Source organism: Chlamydotis macqueenii, chromosome 3, assembly GCF_036417535.1.
Source record: "Chlamydotis macqueenii isolate bChlMac1 chromosome 3, bChlMac1.mat, whole genome shotgun sequence".
Lineage (NCBI taxonomy): Eukaryota > Metazoa > Chordata > Aves > Otidiformes > Otididae > Chlamydotis > Chlamydotis macqueenii.
Window position 1 is genome coordinate 1577378 of NC_141558.1, and position 25736 is coordinate 1603113.

A 25736-nucleotide genomic window follows, 5' to 3' on the forward strand; every position below is an offset into this window, starting at 1 on the left:
AGCAGCTCTCTTATGAGGCCAGGCTGAGAGAGCTGGGGCTGCTCAGCCTGGAGAAGAGGAGGCTCCGGGGAGACCTGAGAGCGGCTCCCAGTGCCTAAAGGGGGCCTACAAGAAAGATGGGGAGAGGCTGTTCAGCAGGGCCCGTTGCGATAGGACAAGGAGTAATGGTTTTAAAATAGTGGGGGGTAGATTTAGATTGGAAATTAGGAAAAAATTTTTCACAATGCGAGTTGTAGAACACTGGAACAGGTTGCCCAGAGAGGCGGTGGATGCCCCATCCCTGGAAACATTCCAGGCCAGGTTGGCCGGGGCTCTGAGCAACCTGATGTGGTTGGAGATGTCCCTGCTCCTGGCAGGGGGGTTGGGCTGGGTGGCCTTGAACGCTCCCTCCCCACCCAAACCCTTCTGTGATTCTATGATTCTATGAACACCGCTTTCTTCTTTGGAAGGAAAAGCTTACACCATCGCGCAGCATCATCCCCGTCCCGGGAGAGGGAAAGCAGCCCAGTAAGGGTGCTGGGGCAGCCGTTTAGCCCTACTCTTAGCCAACAATTTCTCTTTTTTTTTTTTTTTTCTCCTCTTTACCGCAGCAAGAGTGATCTGCCTTGTCGTTCTATAATTTCTACTTACGTTCTCCTTTCGGCTTTCTCCTCGGAGCAGGCTGCAGAGAGCTCAGGAGCAGAAGCTCTGCAACAAAGGCATCTGCAATAGGAAGCTTGCAAAAGTTCAGGAGCACCCGTTGGAAAATACTTCCCAAAAAAAAAAAATATATTGATTTGCAGAGAAAAATAAGGTGGGGGCTTCGTTTCGTACCACCTTTCCTCCAGGTTACGTGGAAACACCATGAACCGTTCCGTTTCACATGATGTGATGAAAACACCGCAGGCTGAAGCGCGGAGAGTCCCCTCCGCTAAGCTAAAGCTAAAGCTAAGCTTAGCTAAGCTAAACCAACAGCGTTTCGCTCCCGCTCTGCTCGGTGCCAGGCAGCAGCAGCGGATCCGCGCCCTCCGCAAGCACAGGCATGGATGCCGCCTTCCTCCCCGGCTGCTGCTCCTTAGGTTTGCAAAAACAATAGGCACTAACGCAGCAGGGCAAGAGGTAAGGCATTAAAAAAAAAAAGAAAAAAAAAGATGGAGAGATTTGTAATTAAGTTCTAAGGACGAAGAAAGGGGATGGGGCTGCACCGCAGCACCCTCGGTTCAAGAAACGATGGGAAAACGATGCACTGCGCGCATCTCCTGCCCTAAATACGGCAGGTGTGGTTAAAAAAAAATAAAGAAATAAACCAGAGTGGTGATGAAGTACATTTAAATAGGGAAAAAGAGCAAGCTCGCGCCACAGAACTGGTGTAGACGTGCCTCGGTCACGGAAAAGTGAACGTCTCTCGTGAAGAGCCGGAGCGCGAGCGCGCGTAGGCAGCCGCACGGAGGAAAGGGGGAACCGGGAGCAGGGCTGGGGGAGTCCAGCTCCCTCGTGGAGGGAGCGTGAGGCTGAACTAATTAAAACGCGCAGCCCTTGGAGAGACTCAGGAGGAAGGTACTGCAGAAACAAGGCAAACCCAGTGCCGTTAAATCCCAGATGTTAATAGCGGGAGAGATCCGCAAGGACCCGGTCTGTGAAAACGGAGGGCAAGAAACGCTCAGGCCGCTCCACGAAGCACTGCAGAGGAGCAAGCACATTAAAACCCCTCACCGATGCTCCTCAGCACCCCTTAAAACTCTTCCTACAACACAAAAAGAAGCAAGAGCCTGAGAAAATAAAGCAAAACGGCCGGGCTGCTCCACGTAAAGTAGGCCATCCTTTGAAAGGCGCAGGATCCCTCCGAGGCGACAACAGGCTCTGAGCGATGAGTAAGCCGGTGGCACTTCTGTTGAATTCTTCCCCCAAAATTCTTCACTGCCCCAGCAAAAATAACGTCTTGCTTTGTCCGATGAGTCAGGAACGAACTCAACGGTTGCCAAAAGTGTGAGAAACGCAAGTGGAAGACCCAATCTTCTAAAGAAAGCATCAACTGGGAAATAAAGAGAGGGGAAAAACCTACCTGGCTATAAATCCCTGGAACATTGCAGAAGATAAAGTATCTTCCAGCACAAACTAGAAAAATGGAAAGCTCATTTAGGTAACAAAACTTGTGCACATACCACACACATCCGCGGTGCAACGGTAAAGTCAGCGTTGCAAGAACATTTCTGCAGCAACGCGCTGAAGCTGCCAGCAAATGTTTTGTTTGAAAAGGGAAGATGAAACTCAAATCCTCTGGTATTTATTAAACCATCAAGAAAGGGGAAAAAAATTGCCAGTTCACAACGATCTGGACATGTGCACGGGGCTGAATTTCAGGACCGCAGAACAGATCATAGAATCACAGAGGGGTTTGGGTGGGAAGGGACCTTCAAAGGCCACCCAGCCCAGCCCCCCTGCCAGGAGCAGGGACATCTCCAACCACATCAGGTTGCTCAGAGCCCCGGCCAACCTGGCCTGGAATGTTTCCAGGGATGGGGCATCCACCGCCTCTCTGGGCAACCTGGGACAGGGTTCCACCACCCTCAGCGTAAAAAATTTTTGGTAATTTAATGGAGAAGTCTCCATTGCGTCAAGGCAATCAGTCCTTTCCTTCACTAAATTACTCCGAGAAACAACAAAGAATTCGGCTGTTACGTATACTTTTTATGTTTATTCTTCTCTTTGAAACGACAGCGTTGAAACGAGAGCGTGCTGGCGGTGGACACCCCACCACGCTGGAAAGGAAAGTTCACTGCAACCACCTGCACCGCGAGCGAGCGAGACAAACAGCTTTCACCGGGGCTCCTGTCAAGGCGGATGCCGTTCTCACACATTAGAGCAGCCATTTAGTTAGCTGTCATGAAATATTTATTAGTCTGCTGATGAGTTAATTAAAAATTTTAATAAGATTTCAGTACTTACTGGAATTATTTACCCCATGTACAGCCACGGTGTTGACAATAGATGGTAAGTGGTACATGGAGTGATTTTATTTTTTTAATGACTTATCTACTTGTCTGTAAATGCTCTAATCGTTGCTAACAGCTGTAAAATTTATCCGTCCTTCATATTTAACATGCAAAATAGCTGCTGGATTGCTTCTACCCTGTCATTCATCCGTTATTACTCCATCACTTCCAAAGACCGCTGCAGCATCCCAAAGCCGGACCTAGCGCACCGGTGGATGACCGATTAAATCCTTCGCTATCACCGCCCACGTGAATAACGGCAGCGTGGACAAGGTCTGGAGTTTAACTCTCGGAAGGCAACAAGCAAACGGCATTTAATTGTAATGGAAGTATTTTCATCCGCGGGATGAAGTACGGATGTGACGGGATTGCCATCACGTTGTGCGGCAACACCGTTCCTCAGGGTATGTTCCTAAATAACGCGCTTACGTGAGGTGGAAAAGCTTCCTCCTCGTTTCTACCCCAGTCAGGAGACCGCTGCACGGCTGCATTTTCCACCTAAAGACAGACGGAGTCCGGAGCAATACAGAGCAAAGGGAGCTCGTTGTGACATTATTTTATCATATTTAAGAAAAAAACGCAAGTTGTATCTGCGTATCATCACTGACGTGTGCTTGGGTCTCTCATCACTCACTTCCATGAACTGAAGACATGGGAGAGAAGGATTAAAGATGAGACTGCAGAATGCGAGGAGACAACAAACGTAAGACATTTGGAGGAGTCTCCCGTTCAAGCGAGATGAGACTCGGCAACATCCGGCGGCTCCGCTTCCCTCTCTTCCGCGGGGATCAAAGCGGGGAGAAATATTAACGCTCGGAAGTTACAAAGATGTATGCAAACCCTAACGAGCATTTTTACGCTGCGGACGCGTGAGCAGAGCTTCGCTCGGCGCCGCGCGAGGCAGAGGCTGCGACACAACCAACTTCACATGTCCTCAGATTTCTACCGGGCTGCTACTGGGAATTAATGTCATTCAACTCAACTGCTGACCACTTCCATGATCACCACTGCCATCTTGCCCGGCTCCCTCAGGGGTCTGGCCATGCCTCAGCATCAGTCGTGCGTGGCTCTGGACCGTATTTCCCACAAATTTCAGCAAATCCCGATTTTCGTTGTCCATCAAAGCCAAGAGCCGTACGTCTGCTTGACAAACGCCGTGTATTTAAATGCTGAACGTTTTGTAGAATCCCAGGAAAATGGAGGCTGGAAGGCATTTCTGGTCCAACCTGCTGCTCAGAGCGGGGTCTGTCCTCGTGGTGGAGGAGCTTCTCCTCGGATCCACGCGAACCGCCCCTGGTCCAGCTCCACTGAGCAGAACTCCCCGTTTCCAACTCCGGTGTAACAACCCGCCAGGAACACCGCTGCGCTTTGTTGTAGAGTTTGTCGAGACCTGGGATGACCTTTCCTCGCAAAAGAACACCCATGTCTTTTGTTGTTCCTTCATTTCTGTAATTTTGGGGGCTGAACTGCCCATTCAGATTTTTTACCGCGTTTCTTTAGGAACGTTTGCTCAAGTTTTTTTTCATGAAACCTTCCACTGCAAGTACACAGCCTCACTTCTTTTCCACCTCTGGACTATTGACTGTCACGGCTGCCATAAATTTAAGGTTGCTTAAACCAGAACTTTATTCCGATATCTTAATAAAAGGTTTTCCCTCCATTTGCTGCACACGCAGAGACACGGGGAAAGCGCTCAGCTGTATAAAAGCCACACCATCCAAGCGATATTCCCTTACTTTGTTATTAAAATTTGCTAATTAGTTTGCCTTTCCCTCTCCACACTTGGGCTTAAGACAGTGGAGAATTTCCCTACAGATGAAACCGGTCCCTTCTCAACAACCCATTCACGCTTCGAAAAGGAATAGGCGTTCTCCCAGCTGACATGTGCGTAGGAACTGTAACAAGCAACGGGGCAATTTCCCTTTGATTCCGAATCTCATTTTAACTTCACCAAATAGATTTTAATATTCGTTCCGCGGTTCATCTGTGGCGGGGATTCGTGACAGCTCCATTAAACAAATGTGTGCCTTTCGTCGTCTAAACTCCGGGATAACGAGGCAGGGGAGCAGGGCTGGGGAGGGAAAGCACGTTAAAGCGCAGGCTTTAATCACCTCAGGGGAGCCGAAGGTCTTTACAAAAATAAAAGAAAAAAAAAAAAAAGCAGCTATGAGGAGCTTCTATATATTCCCATATATTTTTTTCTCCATATTCCGACCACCTCGTCCTCTTCGCAACTGCTAGCGCTCTCCTGGCTCGCAACTCCAAGCAGTAAGTAAATTAAAGGAGGAGAGCAAGTGTTGTTGATACATGGGGAAAAAAAAACAACAGGTTTTCTGGGAAAACACCACTTACCTTTCCACCCCAGAGGCAAGAGTTCCCCGTGTAGCAGCTGCCCTAACGCCACCGAGCCCCGCTGAGCCTCTCCGCAGCCTCTCCATCCCGCTCCAGCGCGCGTCGGACGACGCAGATGATTTCTCTGCAGATGTTTAATCTCACTCTGAGCTGACAACTCTTACCAGCAACGTACTCCGGAGCTGTAAGCGTCATCTGAGGTGCTCTGAGACGCTGGCGTGTCAGAGAAGCCAAGGACAGGATGTCACAGAAGAATGCCCATCAAGGATGACCAAAATTAAGATTTGCATCCCAAATCACCGGGATTTCATGAATGTTGTGCTCCAAAAGCTTTTGCTAGTAGTGAAAATTATTTTCCAGCATTTCTAGTTCTTGGAAAGCACTGCTGTAGACGACGCTGCTGTCTCCAGCTCACAAGACTGACTCAACAGTAAAGAATAATTTAAACCAGCATTCAGGCAAAACTGCCAGGAAACACTTTAAATTTCGGTCCTTTCCTGATGGCAGCAGGGGTGTGCGTGTGTTGTGACGCATGTACCTTCATCTTCACACCGCAGGACGTAGGTATCGATAGTTTTCTTTCCGAGAAGCCAACAGAGGCGGGTGCTCAGCAAAACCTCCCTGGTGCCCGGGAAGGGTAAGGGTGTTCATCACCAACCCAGCACAGAAGTTAAAAAACACCAGAAAAATTCTTCTGGCTTTTTGTCAGCCAACCGGTGGCTTTGGGGTTTCGTGTTTACCTCTTGAAAGTTTATCGGAACCAGATCTTACCACTCCAGAGGTACTGACAACCGGTTACGCAACCCCCATCGGCTCTAAAAAATGTTCGCAGCGATAACTGGGAGATAACAAAAGACGTCTCTAACCAAAAGCACAAACAGTCCTTACCAAGGGTTTAACCCATCTGAAATGTTCCTCGTTCAAAGACAAGATCAAAAGTAGGGAAACAAACAAGCAGGCAGCTCTAAGCGGGTTTATTTGTTATTTTTAGAAGATAAAAGAGCCTCCATTGCAGACATCACGCTGTGCTCTGTTTGCACCAGAAGCTGCTGCGACGAGCAGGGCTGTGAAGGCAAGGGGCAGCGATGACTGCAGCCATCCGGGAGCAGAACCTGCCCCTTGCAGGGTCGCTCAGCGTCCCCAGCTCCGCTCACCTCACCCGAGAGGCTTCGGACAGCAGACAAAACCTCACGGGAGAAGGCAGAAAGCCCTCCAGGTGGACAGCTGTCACCTCACAAACACAGCCAGGGTGGCGATGCCCACGACGATGTGTCACCGCCCGGCAAGGCGAATGCTCACCTATGTTTTTATCACTTTACCAGCACTTTTTCCTTAAATCCTTCCACGCTGAGCAAACAAAACTGTGCTTCGTACACAGGGGTCAATGTCCAACTGGAGATCAGTGACCAGAGGTGTCCCTCACGGGTCCATATTGGGATCGGTACCGCACAATGCCTTCATCAACGCCACCGACAGTGGGATGGAGTGCACCCCTCAGCGAGTTGGCAGAGACACCAAGCTGAGCGGTGCAGTTGATTTGCTAAAGGGAAGGGATGCCATCCTGAGGGGCTTTGAGAGCTCAAGGAGTGAGCCCATGCAAACCTCATGAAGTTCAACCAGGCCAAGGGCAAGGTCCTGCACCTGGGTCAAGGCAATCCCAGGCACAAATCCAGGCTGGGCGGGGAATGGATGGGGAGCAGCCCTGAGGAGAAGGACTTGGGGGTGCTGGTGGACGAGAAGCTCAACGCGAGCCAGCAATGTGCGCTCACAGCCCAGAAACCAACGGCACCCTGGGCTGCACCCCCAGCAGCGTGGGCAGCAGGGCGAGGGAGGGGATTCTGCCCCTCTGCTCCGCTCTGGTGAGACCCCCCTGCAGCGCTGCGTCCAGCTCTGGAGCCCCCAACAGCAGAAGGACGTGGAGCTGGTGGAGAGGGTCCAGAGGAGGCCACGCAGATGCTGAGAGGGCTGGAGCAGCTCTGCTGTGAGGCCAGGCTGAGAGAGCTGGGGCTGCTCAGCCTGGAGAAGAGGAGGCTCCGGGGAGAGCTGAGAGCGGCTCCCAGTGCCCAAAGGGGGCTTGTAAGAAACTGAGAGAGACTTTACCAGGGCCTGTAGTGACAGGACAAGAGGTAACAGCTTTAAACTGGAAGAGGATAGGTTTAGACTGGGCACAATGAAGAAAATCTTTACCACGAGGATGGTGACACTCAAGCAGGTTGCCCAGAGAAGTTGTGGATGCCCCACACATCACTGGAAGGGTTCAAGGCCAGGTTGGACGGGGCTGTGAGCAACCTGATGTGGTTGGAAATGTCCCTGCTCCTGGCAGGGGGGTTGGACTGGATGGCCTTTAACAGTCCCTTCCCACCCAAACCCCTCTGTGATTCTACGACTCTAATCCTGCCAACCTCTGGATCACCTTCTCTGAACAAAAAAAAAAAAAAAAAAACAAACAAACCAGCAGAATTTCTCATACTTCTGTGGCTTACAGAGGCAGCGACTGCAGCTGTGTCTCGCAGGAAGAATCAACAGTCGCTGGTGTCTCACCTCCAGAGAGCTGCCAGCCCACGGGAAGCCCGACACCGAAGAGGTGCCCTTGAGAAGGTCGGAGCAGGAGCTAACGCAAACTGACACAGAGGCACCAAAATAGCTGAAACAATGGAAGAAAGCAAACAGGTACGGATTTATAACCGCACATCCACAGGAAGGGCTGGTACAGCAAACACCACGTTAAGCAAAGAACAGCAAATCGTTAAGTCCTGAAGACTGACCGACTCATTTCAGTGCGGTTTCAATTAAACCACACATCATCTCTGTGGCCCAGGAAGTAGAAATTCCTCGAGGGCAGCAGAGAACTCAGCAGACTCAAAAGCCGCTGACACGTCCAGCATCACTTACTGTCCTCTTGGAGGCTGATTACAGTCCTGCTCAGCTGAGACGCAAGTGTGCTTCCACATCGTTTCCTCAGCACAGCACGAGCTGTCTGCATGGCGGGGCTGGAGATAACGATGAATTAAGCTTCCGTCGTTCAACGAACCACCGCAGACCCGGAGGAACGGGTTACAACCCGCGTTAATGCCGTAGCCACGCACTAAAGGCGATGATAAATCGATCTCTGCAGAAATGGCTGTGGCAGATTAAGATGTTCCCGTTCCCGGGTTTTCTGGGAAGGAGATCCCACGCTCACAGCCGAAGAGCTCACGTGAGCTTTTCTCACTTGCACAAGAAGCTTGGGTTGAAAAAACGCCAGAGAGGGCTCAGCCCAGCCTGGAGGGCTCGGCAGCGCTGCAGACGAGGAGCGCTCACAAGAACCCTGCTGTTGGACGAACTCATGGAAGCCACCAGCTTTGCCATTTGGGCAGTGACCGATGGTGAAGGGACAACGACATCTCAGACCTTGGCAGGGTTTCTGCACCTGGTCTCTGGTTACGGTTTCGAAATAGAGGGAGGTAGATTTAGATCAGATATTAGGAAATTTTTTTTTTCACACTGAGGGTGGTGGAGCACTGTCCCAGGTTGCCCAGAGAGGCAGTGGATGCCCCATCCCTGGAAACATTCCAGGCCAGGTTGGCCGGGGCTCTGAGCAACCTGATCTGGTTGGAGATGTCCCTGCTCCTTGCAATGGGCTTTGAAGGTCCCTTCCCACCCAAACCATTCTGTGATTCTATGGTCAAAGAATTCAGCTGGTTTTGTGTAGAAATGTAAAAGCCTAAGGAAAAGCTGCATTTGCTTAAAGTTTCTAGGAGCAGTAAGGCAAATTGATAAAATTTTTGTTCCAAAAGAGAAGCAAACCAGTAATCTGGATATTAAAACGAAGCCGTCAAAATAGATCTAACGAAAGGTCCTGGGCAGGCAGCGTTTAACGGGAGACGACCGAGTCCTTACTCAGACATCTTAATTTTTCCAGGGAGCTAAGCACCAAAAGTCCTGTTTGAAGAGCTGTGTCCCGACCACTTTCGGTATAAACAAAGCACCCAACCTGACCATCCAACTCTAGATTTATGTGTGAAAACAAAAGCATCTGCTGGTATTTTTAGAAAAAAAAAAAGGAACAGAAAGAGTTCTCAGATGTGAAACTACAACCAGCTCCCACATCACAACAGCTCTTCCTTAATTTCGCACCGAAGAGCCAGAGTCACCAGCAGACACGTGAAACCCCACCAGCTGTTTTCTTCTCAACACACGCTTGAAACCTTTGTCTTCAGCAGGGCGTAGGTGCCTCTAACCTACAAACATCTAACAGAAAGAGATACTTCCACACTGCGCGAACAAGGACCGCGCAGAGTCAAACGACCAAGTGAAAACAAAATGAGGGAGACCCAGTTAAGAGTCAAACCTTCTCCTGTGATTGCGGCTGCAGGCTGGCCAGGAGGACAAGCCCAGCTTTAAGACGCCGTACGGATGGTGAGCGCCCTCGGCAAAGCGGCAGAAGCTTCAGACCTCTCTCCGCACGCGGTCCACGACGCTTGTCCTGACCGTTCTCTGCCAGAGCCTTTTCCAGTGGCACGGCAGGGGTTCCTGGTTGGTTTGTGCTCTTTGCTTTTTAAAAGCACGGCTTCAGGAGCGCCCCAACGGCTTTAATTCATCCGCAGCGAGGCAAGCCTGCGATTTCTTCTTCCCGTGTCCCCACAAGTGCCGCGCGCATCTTTGTCTCGATCGGCAGGACTCCATCTCAAACGCATGGCTGAAACACCATCCCTCTCTAAAACTCACACGAGAGGGAGAAGAACAGATGATTTAGAAGAACGGCGACTGCCAAGGCCATCATCTGCGTCCTTCCCGCCCCGCCAGCAGCCCCCGGGAAGAGGGAACGGCAAGGCAGAGGTTACGACTTCAAGGAAACTCACCTACGGCAAACACCTCTCACGAGACAGCGTTCAGAAAGCGTTGCAGCACTAGAAAACGCTGTTAGCGGCAGGAAATCTGTTTAAAGTGGAAGGAATACGATCCTTAAGGAATGAAGAGGGAGTTTCGGCTCGGCGCAGACCTAGGGCCAGGGTGGGCGAGGGAGCGCCTCGGAGAGCGCATTCACGTTTTTTCATCTCAAAGCCCCGTCGCAAGATAAAGGGGATGGGAGCTCAATCACAGCAACCCGATTTCACGCCAAGCCAAGAAGTCCGTTTGCTGGAGGAAAGAATGCAATTTAATGAGACAGGTGGGGGGCAAAGAAAAGAAAAGAAGGAAAGGCTGGGAAGTGCCAGGTGGGCCGAAGGCAGGGCTCCCCTCGGCTCCCCCCACAACCGCAGGGGCTAGCCCGGCCGTCCCCTAAATTAGGGGAAATCCAGAGCAGGCACCTCACCCTCAAAATTAATCTAGAGCTCACTCTTCCTCCTCGCAACGATATCCAATTTCATCGGTAAGAATTTAACCCTTCACTGGCCTGGGCCGCATCCGTCAAGCTGCCCGCCGCTAACGATGTCTCGGGTGAAGCCTGGCCACCGCTAGCCGCGTGATTTGTGCCGATTGCTTTGGAGAGGGAGGGGAAAAGAAGGAAATTAAGAAGAGAAGCTGCACACAGCCCAGCCTGCACGGTGCAGCCCAAGAGACTCGGTCGGTAAGATCCCAGCCTGGGCAGGAATTCATCGGCGCCTGGGAAGGGGGAGAGCCCGCCCTGCCAGGTCACCTCTTCAGAAGCTGAACCTGGTCAGATACCGAAGAGAAAAATAAAGCCATCTTAGTTTGCGTGTGACACAGCTGACTGGCTTCCAACAAAAAAGTAGCTGTTGTGTCCAGAGGGAAAGGCGATTTTTTGGGGGGTGAAAATCCCTGAATCCAACTGCGCACTTACCGGGCAAAGCGCGGTTTAATCATTAACTCTGAGCAGCACTTCCAGCAAGGGACCGGGGCTCTGCTGGTTCCTTACCGCTCCCAGGCAGCTCCCCAGCTCCTCTCCGCCCAGATGAGCCTGAGCTAACAGTGGGGACAGCACACAGCAGCACAGAAGCGATACGATGTCCAAATTTTACAACCACGCCTAATTACTGCTGTAATCTGTGCTGCAGATGGAAGACACCAGGCAAACACGACAGCCAGACGAGCTGGGCAAGGGGGGACGGCTCCCAGGTTATCGCTCACCCCTGGCTCCATCTCGGGCACCCAATTATCTCCCCTCCAGCCACCAAACCCAGCAGGGGAGGACATCTTAGACCAGGGGCGCCCACATCTCCAGGCCACCACAATCCCTGCCACAGTCATCATCCCGCCGCGGTTCAGGGGAGCAGCCAACCCAAGGACAGAAACCAGGTGGCCAAAGCAGCCTACAGAGGACATACAACACCAGTATCTTACTGGGACCGGTATTTACACTGCGTTGAAGAGGAGCACAGGAGCAAGCCATGCTCAATCCAGAAGGAAATTTCCCATTTTCCATTGTGCTCCAGCCAAAACCAGCTCCGACACAGAAGTTTCTTGCAACACCAGCGATCTCAGACAGGGAGCTGTGATAAAAGCGACGTAAAATTTCATCAGACAAAAGCAGCTGCAGGGACATATGTCACTCCCGCCTCACGGCACGCCAGCGAGAAGCTGCTTTTCCAGGTGTGTTAGCAGGGGAAGAGCTCTTCCCCTCTGCTCCGTGCTCACGGTCCGCAGCAGCAAGCGCTCCCAGTTTCGATGGAGGGAGGCTGCAAATCCCACAGCCACGCAGCGGCTGCCACCAGCCCGTCGTCCACTGCCATTTGTTTCACTATTTTGGTCATTTCTAAACATATTCTGCCATCTCTGAGTTACTGCTCCGACACAACTATTTTCTTTTCAGATATCGCCGGCCGCGGGCAAACCACAGAAGAGTTCCAGTTGTTACACGCAGCAGCCGGTAACAAGGACGCCGAGCGCACACTTCGCGCTCTGGAAGTTGCAGAAGCCTGTGCCATAAAACATTTTGATTTCCCGAGTTTGTGACCTCTCAGATTCTCTAGTTATGGACTGAATTCACCTGACCAACTCCGTGAGCCAGCCTACGGCGTAACACTGCCGTACCGAAACCACAAATCCCTTGCATGCCATTCTGCCACCGCAGCAGTCAGCTATTCACAATTTTGCAAAACGCATCGGGAAAGCGCAGTTGATTCCGGCAATCATTTCATCTTTACGAGCTTTTTAAACAACTCTCCTAGCTACGAACGCAATGTAGACTGACTGCACGTCTCACGTACGGAAAACAACCCGAAGGATGCCAAGGACAGAGAGAACCGGTGACTTTCGCTCTCAGCAGTCCCAATAATTAATTCCGCATGAAGAGGCGCTCCAGCAAAAACCACCTCCACGACAGGTTTACACGTTTTCCGCCAGAGGAAAGAAGAAACGGAGATCTGCAACCTTACCTCTTTCTTCCCGAGGTGAAAGATGGTTCATGGGAAAAACTGGGACTCTTCAGTTAATTAAACGGCAAACCACCAGAATCCCAGAGCCTCAGCAAACACAGGCATCGACCTGCCACGGGCAGCCTTCGCACGGACTCATCTGAGAGGGCACCGGCAGTCCTGCAGAGGAAAAGACAGTTTGTCTGCACTAGATTTCATTTCTCTTTCTGCATTATTATTCACAAGATGCATTTTTCAGCGGTTTAGGTAGAAAACCAGCACAGTTGAGGTCAACTGTTCGTTCACAGCAGCCTCATTAACAGCTTGCTGACCTTCTCGATACCAGGTATCCTTTTTATTTCATCGGGAAAGAACTCACCGAGGTTCCTCAGGCTTTAAGCTACTCAGGGAACTGAAGTAAATGAAGGCTCAATATTCCAACCAAACCCTTTTTCCCAGTTCTCCCCTCCCTCTTTGCCAACGCCACTCCTAAGACAGAAAGATTACCCTCCAGAAAAACACAGCGCGCATCGAGCAGCACATCTGCCACAGCGAGACAGCATCTACGCAAGGCGGGAGATAAAAACTAGCACCAGAAAATGACGGTTGGTGTTTACAGCCAACAGGCTGCAGACCACCGCCGAACTCGGAAACTCGGAGATAACGAGATCCTTCCCCGCCTCACCAAGGCACGGCCAGTAAATCCCTGCTGTTACTGAGCGCTAAGCTAGAACCGGATCAAGGGGATTTCGCCCGTTCCTCCTCTTCCGCAGACCTTCTGTATCGCCTTCGCCAAGCCAGGTAGCCTCCGAACCCGACATGAGCGTAAGTGTTCTTCTCTCAAAGCACGTACGCCATAAAAAGGCAATAAGACTGCAGAATGTCCACTTTCTCCAGCAATCTCTGCTCTCCTGGGACTCACACCAGCCTGAACCTCGCTCCTCTCCAGCCGAATGCCAGTGTGCCAACTGATCTGTGGTTTGCAAATACCTTGCTTGGTTGAAAAATCTAAGTTCATGACATTGGGCTCTTCATGTCGTGATGCACTGCCTGAACTCTAACGAAAATGTCAGTTAATTTAAAAAAAAACACTGAGATGAACTTAGAATCACAGAAATGTTTGGGTTGGAAGGGACCTTCAAAGCCCATCCAGCCCAACCCCCCTGCCAGGAGCAGGGACATCTCCAACCACATCAGGTTGCTCAGAGCCCCGGCCAACCTGGCCTGGAATGTTTCCAGGGATGGGGCATCCACCGCCTCTCTGGGCAACCTGGGACAGGGCTCCACCACCCTCACGGTAAAACATTCCTTCCTTGCATCCAGTGTGAATCTATCTCCTTCTATTTTAAAGCCATGACCCCTCGTCCTGTCCCAGCAGGCCCTGCTGAAGAGTCTCTCCCCACCTTTCCTGCAGCCCCCTTTGGGCACTGGGAGCCGCTCTCAGCTCTCCCCGGAGCCTCCTCTTCTCCAGGCTGAGCAGCCCCAGCTCTCTCAGCCTGGCCTCACAGCAGAGCTGCTCCAGCCCTCTCAGCATCTGCGGGGCCTCCTCTGGAGGGCCTTCATAACCTTGATAAACCTTTCTTCCAAGCCACTCCACATGTTGCAGTTTCTACAGCCAAGCTTGCTACCCACCCCATGAAATGTTCTGGGACAGAAATCCCAATATCGCTTTTGACCTTTTATTTGTAGTAGCTCTAGGATACAATTCATCTTTATCAACCTAAGAGCGAGTTGGTTAAATTACTTCCAGGACGCGTCTATTTTCTTTCTCTCTCACGGCATTACTGGGATTGCTGGGTGAAATTTGTACCTCTCAATCCCAGCATCTGAAGTCAGATGAGGGAGCACCACCATTAGTTCAAAACCTGCTCATCCCCATCGCCGCTCCTGCTATTACACAAGAAATTACTTACACGGACGTGGTCATTAGAAGACTGTCTTAATAACACATCCGTCATTAGCAACTCAAGACTCTTTTAAGTCACTTGTAATTTATTCATGAAAAATCAAGCAGGCAAAGGGAGGGAGGAAAACTCACACGGCAGCACCATCACCAAGGCACCGGCAAGGAGGGTGGGCAGCAGGGCGAGGGAGGGGATTCTGCCCCTCTGCTCCGCTCCGGTGAGACCCCCCTGCAGCGCTGCGTCCAGCTCTGGAGCCCCCAACAGCAGAAGGACGTGGAGCTGCTGGAGAGGGTCCAGAGGAGGCCACGCAGATGCTGAGAGGGCGGGAGCAGCTCTGCTGGGGAGAAACTCCATGCTGAGGGTGGTGGAGCCCTATCCCAGGTTGCCCAGAGAGGCGGTGGATGCCCCATCCCTGGAAACATTCCAGGCCAGGTTGGCCGGGGCTCTGAGCAACCTGATGTGGTTGGAGATGTCCCTGCTCCTGGCAGGGGGGTTGCACTGGGCGGCCTTGAACGCTCCCTTCCAACCCAAACCCTTCTGTGATTCTGTGATAAAGAACAACTCCAGAAGCTTAGGGATCCGCAGCGAACGGAGAGGTGGACTGGAGCACATCCTGGCAGGAGACGAGGTGCCTGCCCTGTTCAGCGCCCGTTTTTATCCGCACGCGTGCATAAATGAACACGGAAGATGCGCAAACTGCCACATTGCTCAGGCTTCCAGTCTGAAAGTTGCATTTCACCAGTAGGAGATGGTCATTGACTTTCTAAATAATACATACGTCCCAGTTGCTTTCACTGCCCCTACCACCAACAGACAAAGCGAGACTAAGGGAAGAGCATTAGAAACAGGAAAACTTAAGTAATAATGGAAACTTTCAGAAAAATCTTTCCAGATCCCCGGGGCGAGTGTCTGGGGGGGATTAAGCTCCACAAACTGAAAAGGGAAGATGTTCCTGTTTCTAAAAAAAAAAAAAAAACACCAAAAAAAACCCACAAAAAAAACTAAAGAAAAAGAAAAATGAAACTAAATATTTAAGTCCATCAGAAACGCAGTGATATGAAACAGCTAGAGAAGCAAAATGCAATGAGAGGAAGCACAATACTCCCAGGTTTGAGCGCATCGGGTTCTAAAAACGACCTGGGAGCAGCAGATCGCAGCCGAGGCCGAGGCCGGGCACCGCAGAGACGGAGCGACCGCCAGCAACGCCACCCCAACGGCCGAGGAACGCAGCAAATATTGCTGGTCGGTAATTAAGAAAGAAACCAGAGGGTACGGCCATGCCACAGGACGCGTTCGCTGTTCCAAACGGCAAGGCAGGCAGACGTGAAACAACAGCTAACGGACCAGCCGCTCTTCAGTCGGGAGATCTCCGACTGCATCCCGGGGGATTGAAAAGAGCCGGGCAAGAAAACCTCCAGGTTTATCCCGGCTTCCTCCAGTCATGGAGGTGGGAGAGCACTGGAGGAGACGCTGTTTGTCAGGATTTCACAGGCACGAGCAGGACAAGCAGGCCAATAACAAGCGATCAGCCCAGCTGCCGTCCCACGAAGAGAAGGAAAAGGCTGGTGCAAAATCTAATTCGGAGTTCTAGGGAGCAAATAACCGATGCCTATCCACACACGGGGCTTAAACCGATGGCAGGTGGTTTTAGTAAGACTGCAAGATGGGCTGCAAACCGTAACAGCTCTGATGCAACACGCTTCGAGTTCGGTGAAGGAAAGGATGATGTCTCAAGTGGCTGGAATCACATCACCTAACATGGAATATGTTAAACACGCCCATAACTGGCCAAGCGACAAGTCATGAAACACAACTAGATCAGCATTAATCACGTGCCGGCGCCGAAATCCCAGAAGGAGCAGTGCTTGCGCCCTACGTTCCTCATCTTCCTGCAAGCCACGAGCAAGAGTCACTGCAACCCAGAGTCACCCCGACTCCAAAAGCCGCAGATAGCAAAGGACACGAGACCTGGATCTTCTACTGACGTTGACTGCAGGCAAAGACCTTGCACGTCTTCATCATCGAACCCAAACTTGCATCTGGGAACAGAGATCTTTCCCAGTCCAGCTGGGGTGGAACAGAGCAGGGACACAGCAGCATCCTAGGAAGGCGGCGGCAGCCTGCTGAGCGCAGAAACAAGGGGATAAGAAATGAAAGTAGCAGGTGGCAGGGCCAAAACCAAACAAAAGACAGCAGCGTCTACACACACCACCCAGCAAAGTGGTCCAGCTCCTCGCCGCAGGACGTTGTGCACGCTGAACGCTTGCGTGAGCTCGAGGGAAGACTGCTCGTGTCACAGAGCAGGCACCCACTGATGTAACTAATCAGATAGAATCCCAGAAGGGTTTGGGTGGGAAGGGAGCGTTCAAGGCCACCCAGTCCAACCCCCTGCCAGGAGCAGGGACATCTCCAACCACATCAGGTTGCTCAGAGCCCCGGCCAACCTGGCCTGGAATGTTTCCAGGGATGGGGCATCCACCGCCTCTCCGGGCAACCTGAGACAGTGCTCCACCACCCTCAGTGTGAAAAATTTTTTCCTAATATCTAATCTAAATCTACCTCCCTCTATTTTGAAACCATGACCCCTCGTCCTGTCCCAGCAGGCCCTGCTGAAGAGTCTCTCCCCACCTTTCCTGCAGCCCCCTTTGGGCACTGGGAGCCGCTCTCAGCTCTCCCCGGAGCCTCCTCTTCTCCAGGCTGAACAGCCCCAGCTCTCTCAGCCTGGCCTCACAGCAGAGCTGCTCCAGCCCTCTCAGCATCTGCGTGGCCTCCTCTGGACCCTCTCCACCAGCTCCACGTCCTTCTGCTGTTGGGGGCTCCAGAGCTGGACGCAGCGCTGCAGGGGGGTCTCACCAGAGCGGAGCAGAGGGGCAGAATCCCCTCCCTCGCCCTGCTGCCCACGCTGCTGGGGGTGCAGCCCAGGGTGCCCTTGGCTTTCTGCGCTGCAAGGGCACACGTTGCTGGCTCATGCTTGAGCAAGATGGACACCATCTCTGGCTCGGAAAGTCCTGGAGATGCTGAACAATCAGAGGCTGGAGAGTTGAGAGTGTGTCATACAGGGACTGCCCAGCTCTCATGTCCTTCTGCAGGCTTCACTTTTAATAAGAGGGTGCAGATCCATCAATGCTGTTCTGATATCCTCACCTAAGAGTAGAGGAAAGAGCACTTGGAAAATATCTCAGTGATGGTGGGCCACCAACCACAGACAGCTCCCTAATGCAGCTCCCTTTGGCACCAGTGCTGTGTCATCCGTGTGCACGAAAAACTCCTGACCGTGGGAGCTCAACCCACTATTTCAAACACAACAGAACTCAGGGAGGTCCTGCAGCCTCTCGTGCAGGTGGCCGTATCGGATACAACCTCTCCACGTGAGCAGAAGAAAGCAGGTTTGAGAGGCAGACAGAAACACGCGTCTCATTTAGAAAGCACCAAAGATCTTCCAGGGATTATTCCCTGGCAGAATTGCTCCATCCCCTCCAGCTCTTCCATGTGCCACACGCTTTCTTGCTCTTAACCATGTGAAGATTTGGCTGAGCCTGGCTGCAGACCGCTACCCGTCGCCCGTGAATCACAGCGAGCAGCTAAAGGAGCTGGATCTCGGCTTTCCGAAACAGAACACCTGGAGGCAATCACAAAAGACATGTTACACGTGCTACTACGGCCAAGCTTCCAGTTTAAGAAGTAGAGAGATCTGGAGGACAGGTAAAAGGAAGAAGTATCCATCGATTATGCACCTCAACAGCCCAGGATGTTCTCCCCTTTCATCAGAAAGCCTTTTAATTAGCAGGAGTACGCACTTAGAGGTTTCCAACATTAAAAACGGCCAAGGCCTTTCAACAAAGCTCGCACTGACTCGTGACCTTTGCTCCTTCCCAAACCCTGCATTCAGCATTTCCCGCTCAAACTACCGACAACTTTCACGGAACGGTTTGAGGTGATTTGCTTTAGGTGTATATGGTTTTACCATCCAACAAAGCATCAAAGTTGGGTTGTCCTCTGCAACCCAGTAAAGCAGAAAGAAGAAATATCCCACACAAGTCAACGGATCAGACTCTGGTTTTAAATAGTTGAAGCTGGGAGTAAGAAGTGGTTATCCACGATCTTGTTAAGAGAATCCCCTGAAGCTGCTTTGAGCAAGGTTCAGACCAGATGACCTCCTGACACCCTTTCCACCTAAACTATCCCACACCACGTATAGCAGATTCAAAAGTTCTCCTTATCCCATGAAAACGTATTCAAACACACACAGGAGAGCCTGATGTGCTGCGGAACCCTTTAGCCTCTCCATCCACACGTCTGCTTTGAAATTCCACTAACCAGTTGAAAAATTAGTGGAGAGCATAAGGAAGCTAAATTCTAGCACGGCGTTTAGGCTTAAACAATATTTTTGAGTAAAATATATCCAGTGAACCATTTCAGACATTCCAGTGACCAGAAGAAACAACTTCCCACCATCCTTCACCCAAGCTAGATCTCACCCAAGACCTTTCATCTTTAGCTTGCTACAACATCTTCCAGTCCCTCAACCTCACGCGTTTTCTACCACATCTTCAGCCGTGGACCTACAGGGCATAAACGCTTTGTATCCCAGCTCTCAGACAGCCCGCCACGGACCCAGCCACCACAGCACCCTTGAAGCGGTCATCGTTTAGCACGTGAGACGCGCATCTTTCAACACCTCCCTTGTTCTGTTTTATTTAAGGCTCGAAATATTTTCTCTGTGACTGTTTAATATTAAAACGCACAAACAAGGGTCCGCGGAGGCAGGACCTGACACGGCACTACTCTCTTCACTCGATGAGCGGGCTCCAGACCCACAACGTGAAGATTAACATGAACGTAGCTCTGGGTTTGTCCAACCTCGGCCTACGCTGTGACCATCGGATCCTCTCCTTTTTCCCACCACAAAAGTTTGTTCCGTTCAGCCGAGGCGATCACAGCTAATAAATCACACCCAACCACAAACAGCAAGTGGGACGGAGCGAGGAGAGATTTAACGTTTACTCTGTGTTGACAAAAATCCATAATTTATTTACGTGTTTTTCCTTGCCGTGCTGTGTGCACAAAGGGCACGCGACGAAGCGATACCAAAAAAGAACAGCTCTGTTACGAGGGCTGGGGGAGCCCCCCGCGAGGACCTGCCTTCTCTGCCTGCTTACCCGTAACGTCGCAGCACCGCATATTTTTCTGCGGCTCCTCCAAACTCCAAGGCTGCTGGGCCGGCGTAGATGCAGGGTTTTTAAATCTCCCTGGAATAAGGACGTTCAGGCAACGGTTTCAGGGCTCCGCTAATTCTCACTACGTTTCCCCCTCGAAAGCACTCTTTCGGGTTCCCTTTAAATTCGATTTTGCTGAAGAACTCACACACATTTTTGGGCACGTGGAAAGCTTGTTTTCCTCCTTGTCTGCTTTTTCGCGTACGGCCGCCTGATTTATTCCCAATCCCAAATAAGTGTCGCAGGAGAGAGAGAGAAAAGCCGTTTTGCAAGAGGGCGAAATCTGTTTGCCAGTTAACTGCAGCAAATTAAAAGGTCAGAAAAACAATCGCTGGATTTGGAAAGAATAATTTTACACAACCAAGACCTCAACGACGACAACAACAACAAAATTAACTTTGTTCCAGTAAAGTCAGTTGTCTTATCTACCCGTGAGGAAGTTTAATAAACAGCTTGTTGTACTTCTAAGGTTTTGATCGCGGGCCAGGTCTTGCAGGGATCTCGCTCGCCCGGGATGAAACCGCAGGGCTTTAACTGAAGAGCAGAAAGTGTAAAATGTATTTTTAAAAGAAATCGGAAGGAGAAATTGATTGCGTTCGTTCGTTTAGGCAATCAATATCAACAGGCAACACTAACAGTAAAGTTAAGTCTGCAGGTTGCTCCTCCCGTTACAGACCAAGACGGAGGAGTTAACCCGCCGGGTCCCAAAGCCCAGCGAACGCCTGCGAGAGAGGAGAGGCACGTCACGGCGGCCAGGCCACGAGCCCTGCCAGGCTTCCGCTAACTCAAGGCTCGGGCAGCTCCAGGTGGAAACATCTGGGCTTTTTCATCAAGGCTCCCAGCCAGGGCTGCTGGAGTTGTACGGGGAGAGGACAGAGGCAGAACCAGCTCCCAAGGTTGGGGCAAAGCAGCAGCAACAGCATTTTCTGGGCTGTTGATCAACACCCCTGGTCTTGACAGACCATCCGACAGTCATTCTTGGGGACACTGGAAGGACTGAAGAGGGTAGGCTGAATTTCGCTGCCACATGCCACAAAACTTGGGGTTTGATCCACTGAGAGACAAGCAAGGAGATAAGCCAAGATGAAGGGCTGCTGGATCCCCAAAACCCAACTAACTCTAGGTGGCACACAGGAAGAGAAGAGCTTAATGGAAAGGAAAAGTTGTATTTATGTGCTCAATACCAACTACAAAATAACTTCTTTCAGCTTGTCTTCCTAACAGTCTCACGTGTCCATGCTCCTGTCCATGCTCAACCTGCCACAGATCTCCTACACCATCATCGTTGTAGAACCCTGGCCCAGGTTGCCCAGAGAGGCGGTGGATGCCCCATCCCTGGAAACATTCCAGGCCAGGTTGGCCGGGGCTCTGAGCAACCTGATGTGGTTGGAGATGTCCCTGCTCCTGGCAGGGGGGTTGGACTGGGTGGCTTTTGAAGGTTCCTTCCAACCCTAATGATTCTGTGATCATTGGCTTCTCTTCAATCACCCATCTCATCGCAACAAAAAGCCTAGAGTCCCCAGTTTTGGTATTTATGCAAATTGCTGTAATTTTGACCCAGCTCCAGATCTCACAAGTGCTGTGACGCCGTGACAGCGCTTTGCCAGCAGAAGTCCCCAGCTGGAGCCCTTCAGGAGCTTCAGGCAGTGGCAGTCACACAAGTCTGAGTGTCTCCCTTGCCATGACTTCACCATCGTCAGCTCTGGGGAACACTGAACCCGCTGCAGAACCCTGCAAAGAGAATAAACCTGAAAGCTCTTCAGCAGATGACACTTTCCACGGGTCCTTCAGCCACCCCTGCAGCAGCACACACCAGCAGGACTCCTGTTTTGCATCCTGAAAGCAGAAGTGTGCTTTAGCGGTGGGAAAACAACAAAACCTGAAGCATTTTTCTACCCATGCACAACCAGGTGCCCACTCGCATTTTGCCAAATTAATCCACAGCTCTCTCCTAGCCAAAGGAATCACCACACTTCCATCCAGACCCTCTCAGGTCGTTAACAGCCTTAACCACTCACTTTCTCTTCGTTTTTAATAACTTCCCGGTATCGATTAGATCCAACTTTATTCCTCCCTCACCGGCTGAACGTGAACTCCAGAACACTCCAATTTCTGGAACACCATTCACGTTCTCAGAATATTCGGTTTCTCTCATTAGGGCAAATTTGGTTTCCAGCCAAATGCGATATAAATAATTATTTCCACAGCTCAGTACTCCCGCTCTGCTCAGGTTCCTTGTCCTCCAAAGTCTCACAGTTATCTTTCGAAACGTCTACCGTCACCTGCAAACTATTTTGTCAGGCTGACGCCAAGGGGCGATAACCGCCGGCTTGCCTGATGTCAGCTCCTTGGAAAGGCCGAAATTGCACGGCGTTTCCAACTTGAGGCTATCTCTGAGCGACCTAGGAGAGATGATCTCCTACAGGAGAGGGGCACTGGTCTGAAGAGCTGTGCAAATGCAAATTCCACGTACTGGAGAGAAGATGCAGGTTTGAAAGTGGAATTTAAGTTGTCACAGGTTCCCTGTTCCAACAAAACCAGCTCCTACATGCTTTAAAAATAGATCCTTAATCGGAGATCTCCTGCAAAGAACAATCTTCATCTTAGGAACGTGAGACTGACGCGTAATTCTTTTCTTCTCCCTACTCAAAGTCAATGCCGATGATTAAACGATGACAAATGGGTTTGTACCTCTGCAGTCACGAAACAGGCTGCTGTCCAAGGAAACCGTAAGCGACGCACAAATACGCCGAGCGATGCAGAGGCGCTGTGGTGGCCTCATCCCTTGGCGACCACTGGAACAGCTGGGCGCCGGATTACACGTACGTGGTACGGCACTTTAAACTGTTTACTTTCTTACGATCCATCATCAAAATGTGCTTCACAGCAAGCACGAGCAGCCTGGGACAGATGTTCCTGCCTTTTTTTCCTTCTACAACAAAATGTAATTTAAAAAAATCTAATGGAGAAAGATACCATACATAAACTACGTGAAGGATATTGTATATAAAATTACAGAGTTCAAAAATTTTCATTGATATACGAGCATAGAGAAGGTGTGCTAGAGTTCAACAGTGACAACTTTGCTATTAATTCCTGTGTCTGGACTTCCAGCTCTTAATTATTTGTCTTACATTTTTAACTCTAAAGGTGCTTTATTGTCCTGCCATCAAAACAGTGACAGAGGGAGGCGTTAGACATCGTGACATCCTAATTCAGCGAATCCCAGAATGGTTTGGGTGGAAAAGGACCTTCAAAGCCCATCCAGTCCAACCCCCCTGCCAGGAGCAGGGACATCTCCAACCAGATCAGGTTGCTCACAGCCCCGGCCAACCTGGCCTGGAATGTTTCCAGAGATGGGGCGTCCACCGCCTCTCTGGGCAACCTGGGACAGTGCTCCACCACCCTCACAGTAAAAAAATTCTTCCTTATATCCAGTCTGAATCTGCCTCCCTCTGTTTTAAAACCATCACCCCTCGTCCTGTCCCAGCAGGCCCTGCTGAAGAGTCTCTCCCCACCTTTCCTGCAGCCCCCTTTGGGCACTGGGAGCCGCTCTCAGCTCTCCCCGGAGCCTCCTCTTCTCCAGGCTGAGCAGCCCCAGCTCTCTCAGCCTGGCCTCACAGCAGAGCTGCTCCAGCCCTCTCAGCATCTGCGTGGCCTCCTCTGGACCCTCTCCACCAGCTCCACGTCCTTCTGCTGTTGGGGGCTCCAGAGCTGGATGCAGCGCTGCAGGGGGGTCTCACCAGAGCGGAGCAGAGGGGCAGAATCCCCTCCCTCGCCCTGCTGCCCACGCTGCTGGGGGTGCAGCCCAGGATGTGGTTTGCCTTCTGAGCTGCAAGCGCACATTCATGGCTGATGTTGAGCTTCTCATCTACCATCACTCCCAATTCTCTTGGTTTCAATGAATTTGGAATTTCATTAGACCTCAGATATCGCTTCACGAGGGCCTGGGCCGTGCTGAGTTAAGCTCAGGAGTAAGCATAAGCTGAAGACGCAAAGCGCTCTGCATCATCACGGATCCACATCTCTAATAAAGCGTCACTGTCCTCAGCCCTGTGATCTCAGATCTGTATCTCATCACCTTTATTGAATCCAAACTGCGGCACAGCTCGGTATATTCAGAAGCAATTTAGAAGTTTCTCAGAAGCTGACTCAATAGGTTTCTTTAAAAACTAAAGCCAAGGAAATAATTTTAGAATGTTCTCTGACGCTTCTTGAGTGTCATGTCTTAATGAATAAATATATTGGGATGATGAGGGGGGAAAAGGAACGAAGATGACTTTCTGAAACAACCGTCACTCCAAGACTTGAAAACTGCTCTTCTCTCACTGCCCCCATCGCTCACATCGTTAAATTTGAGATTTTTATCCCATGCAGATAGCTCAGATAAACAGACTGGATATGAACACAGAAATATTGCGTTTACTAGAATCCCTGGCTGACAATTAAATAACACGAAGCTTATTAATGCTAAGGAAACAGTTACACTGGAGTTACAACTCCATATATTACGGACTAGCACAAATAAAATATGCATAATATAAGAATATGTAGCTATAGCTGCAGAAAAAAAAGTAGTAAAAAGGTAATTTTGAGGACTCTAGTGAGATTTTATCAAAAACCAAATTACTTCAAGCAGTAAGGAGATTTCTAGGTTTCATCAAAGTCAGGACCAAGGGTGGGAAACAGCTTGTGCTGCTTCTTGTCCTAGGAGAGAGGGGAAAGGTGGAGGGGAAGGAAATTCCACGTACGGAGCAGCCGGCGCGCAAACCGCCGCCGCAGCTGGCAAAGCACGGGTGCCGCCGGGCCCATCATCGTTTCGCCAGCAACGCGGGGGAATACCGAGGGCGGACATCCCAGCCCTGCCACTCCCGCAAACGACCGTGATGGCCACGCGTGAACGATGGGACGGAGACGGCAAGGACAACCGCTTCACCACCTCATCTAGCACCCACCGCCAGATCAGATGCAATAATCATAATTTCTCAAATAAAGTCTGTTCTCTGGTATAAACTGGCCTTGACTGGGCACTGGTGGAAGAGCAGCTCCAGAGCGGTGAACGGGGGACTGCGTAAGGGACATAACGACAACTCAAACTGAAAAGTCAAGGGTTAACCGCCGCTCTCCCCCTTCTCCACTGCAACCTCAAACAGCTCGTCAAATCGCCCGCCACCCAGCTCTGAGCCTGTTTTCCAGTAATTTCAGAGAAAAGAGGTTCCAGCCGCACACGCAGACCGGCGAGGTGTCAGCGCTGATATGCGTCCTCCCAATCCTCTGCTCTTCCATCCATCCTGTTCGACCACCAGTCCAGAGCCGCCCCGAAAATACAGCATTGGGCTGGTTTTCTGTGTGGTCCGCCTTCAAAAGAGGGCAGGGCAGGGAAGAGACAAGACTTTTCAGAAGCGGAGGACTACAGCCACGCAAGTCGAATGTAACGTTAAAAAAGAGGGAGGGCAAAGAAGCAATTCATCAATGGCTTTAAGTCAACCCATCGAGATCTGTTTTCTGCAAAATGCGTCTCTTCCAGAACTTCAAATCCCGCGGGCAAACCAACCCCTTCGCGTTCAAGTTCCTCCCATCCATCAATCCGGAGACCACGCTCCCCGCTGCTCTGATCTTTCCAGGGAAATCAGCTCCGAGAGCAGAGGAGCTGGCTGAGAACTTCCACCTGTGGCTAGCGGCAACGGGAACAAGCCTTTTTTTCTGTGAAGCTCCTCAAACCAGTCCGAAACCACTGCTTTTCCTTTTTGGAATGAAAAGCAGATGGTAAACAAATCAAAGGACAGTTATCTAAACCGTTGCTGAGGTTCAACATCTCTCTTCATTAGCCAGCTGAAATATATTGTTTGCACATTCGTACTCCCAGCTCCGATCTGTTTATTGGTTTGCAATAGCGGGGAATTTCCGCCTCCTTTTCCAATGGCAACTCGGGAACCGCAGCGCATTTGGCAGTTTCTCCGACAATATTCCTTTGAAGCGGTAACCAAAAGGGGCTGG

At 50.9% G+C, this 25736-nt stretch overlaps 1 protein-coding gene across 4 annotated transcripts in view; it reads right to left on the reverse strand.

Annotated features, from left to right (window-relative positions):
* NCOA1 (nuclear receptor coactivator 1) overlaps nucleotides 1-25736 on the reverse strand; it is a 169615-nt gene that overhangs the window by 102688 nt on the left and 41191 nt on the right. For all 4 annotated transcript variants that reach the window (XM_086745845.1, XM_086745844.1, XM_086745847.1 and 1 more), the window contains exon 2: nucleotides 12641-12799. The gene's annotated coding sequence lies outside the window, so the exon portion shown is untranslated. The remainder of the gene's footprint in view (nucleotides 1-12640; nucleotides 12800-25736) is intronic.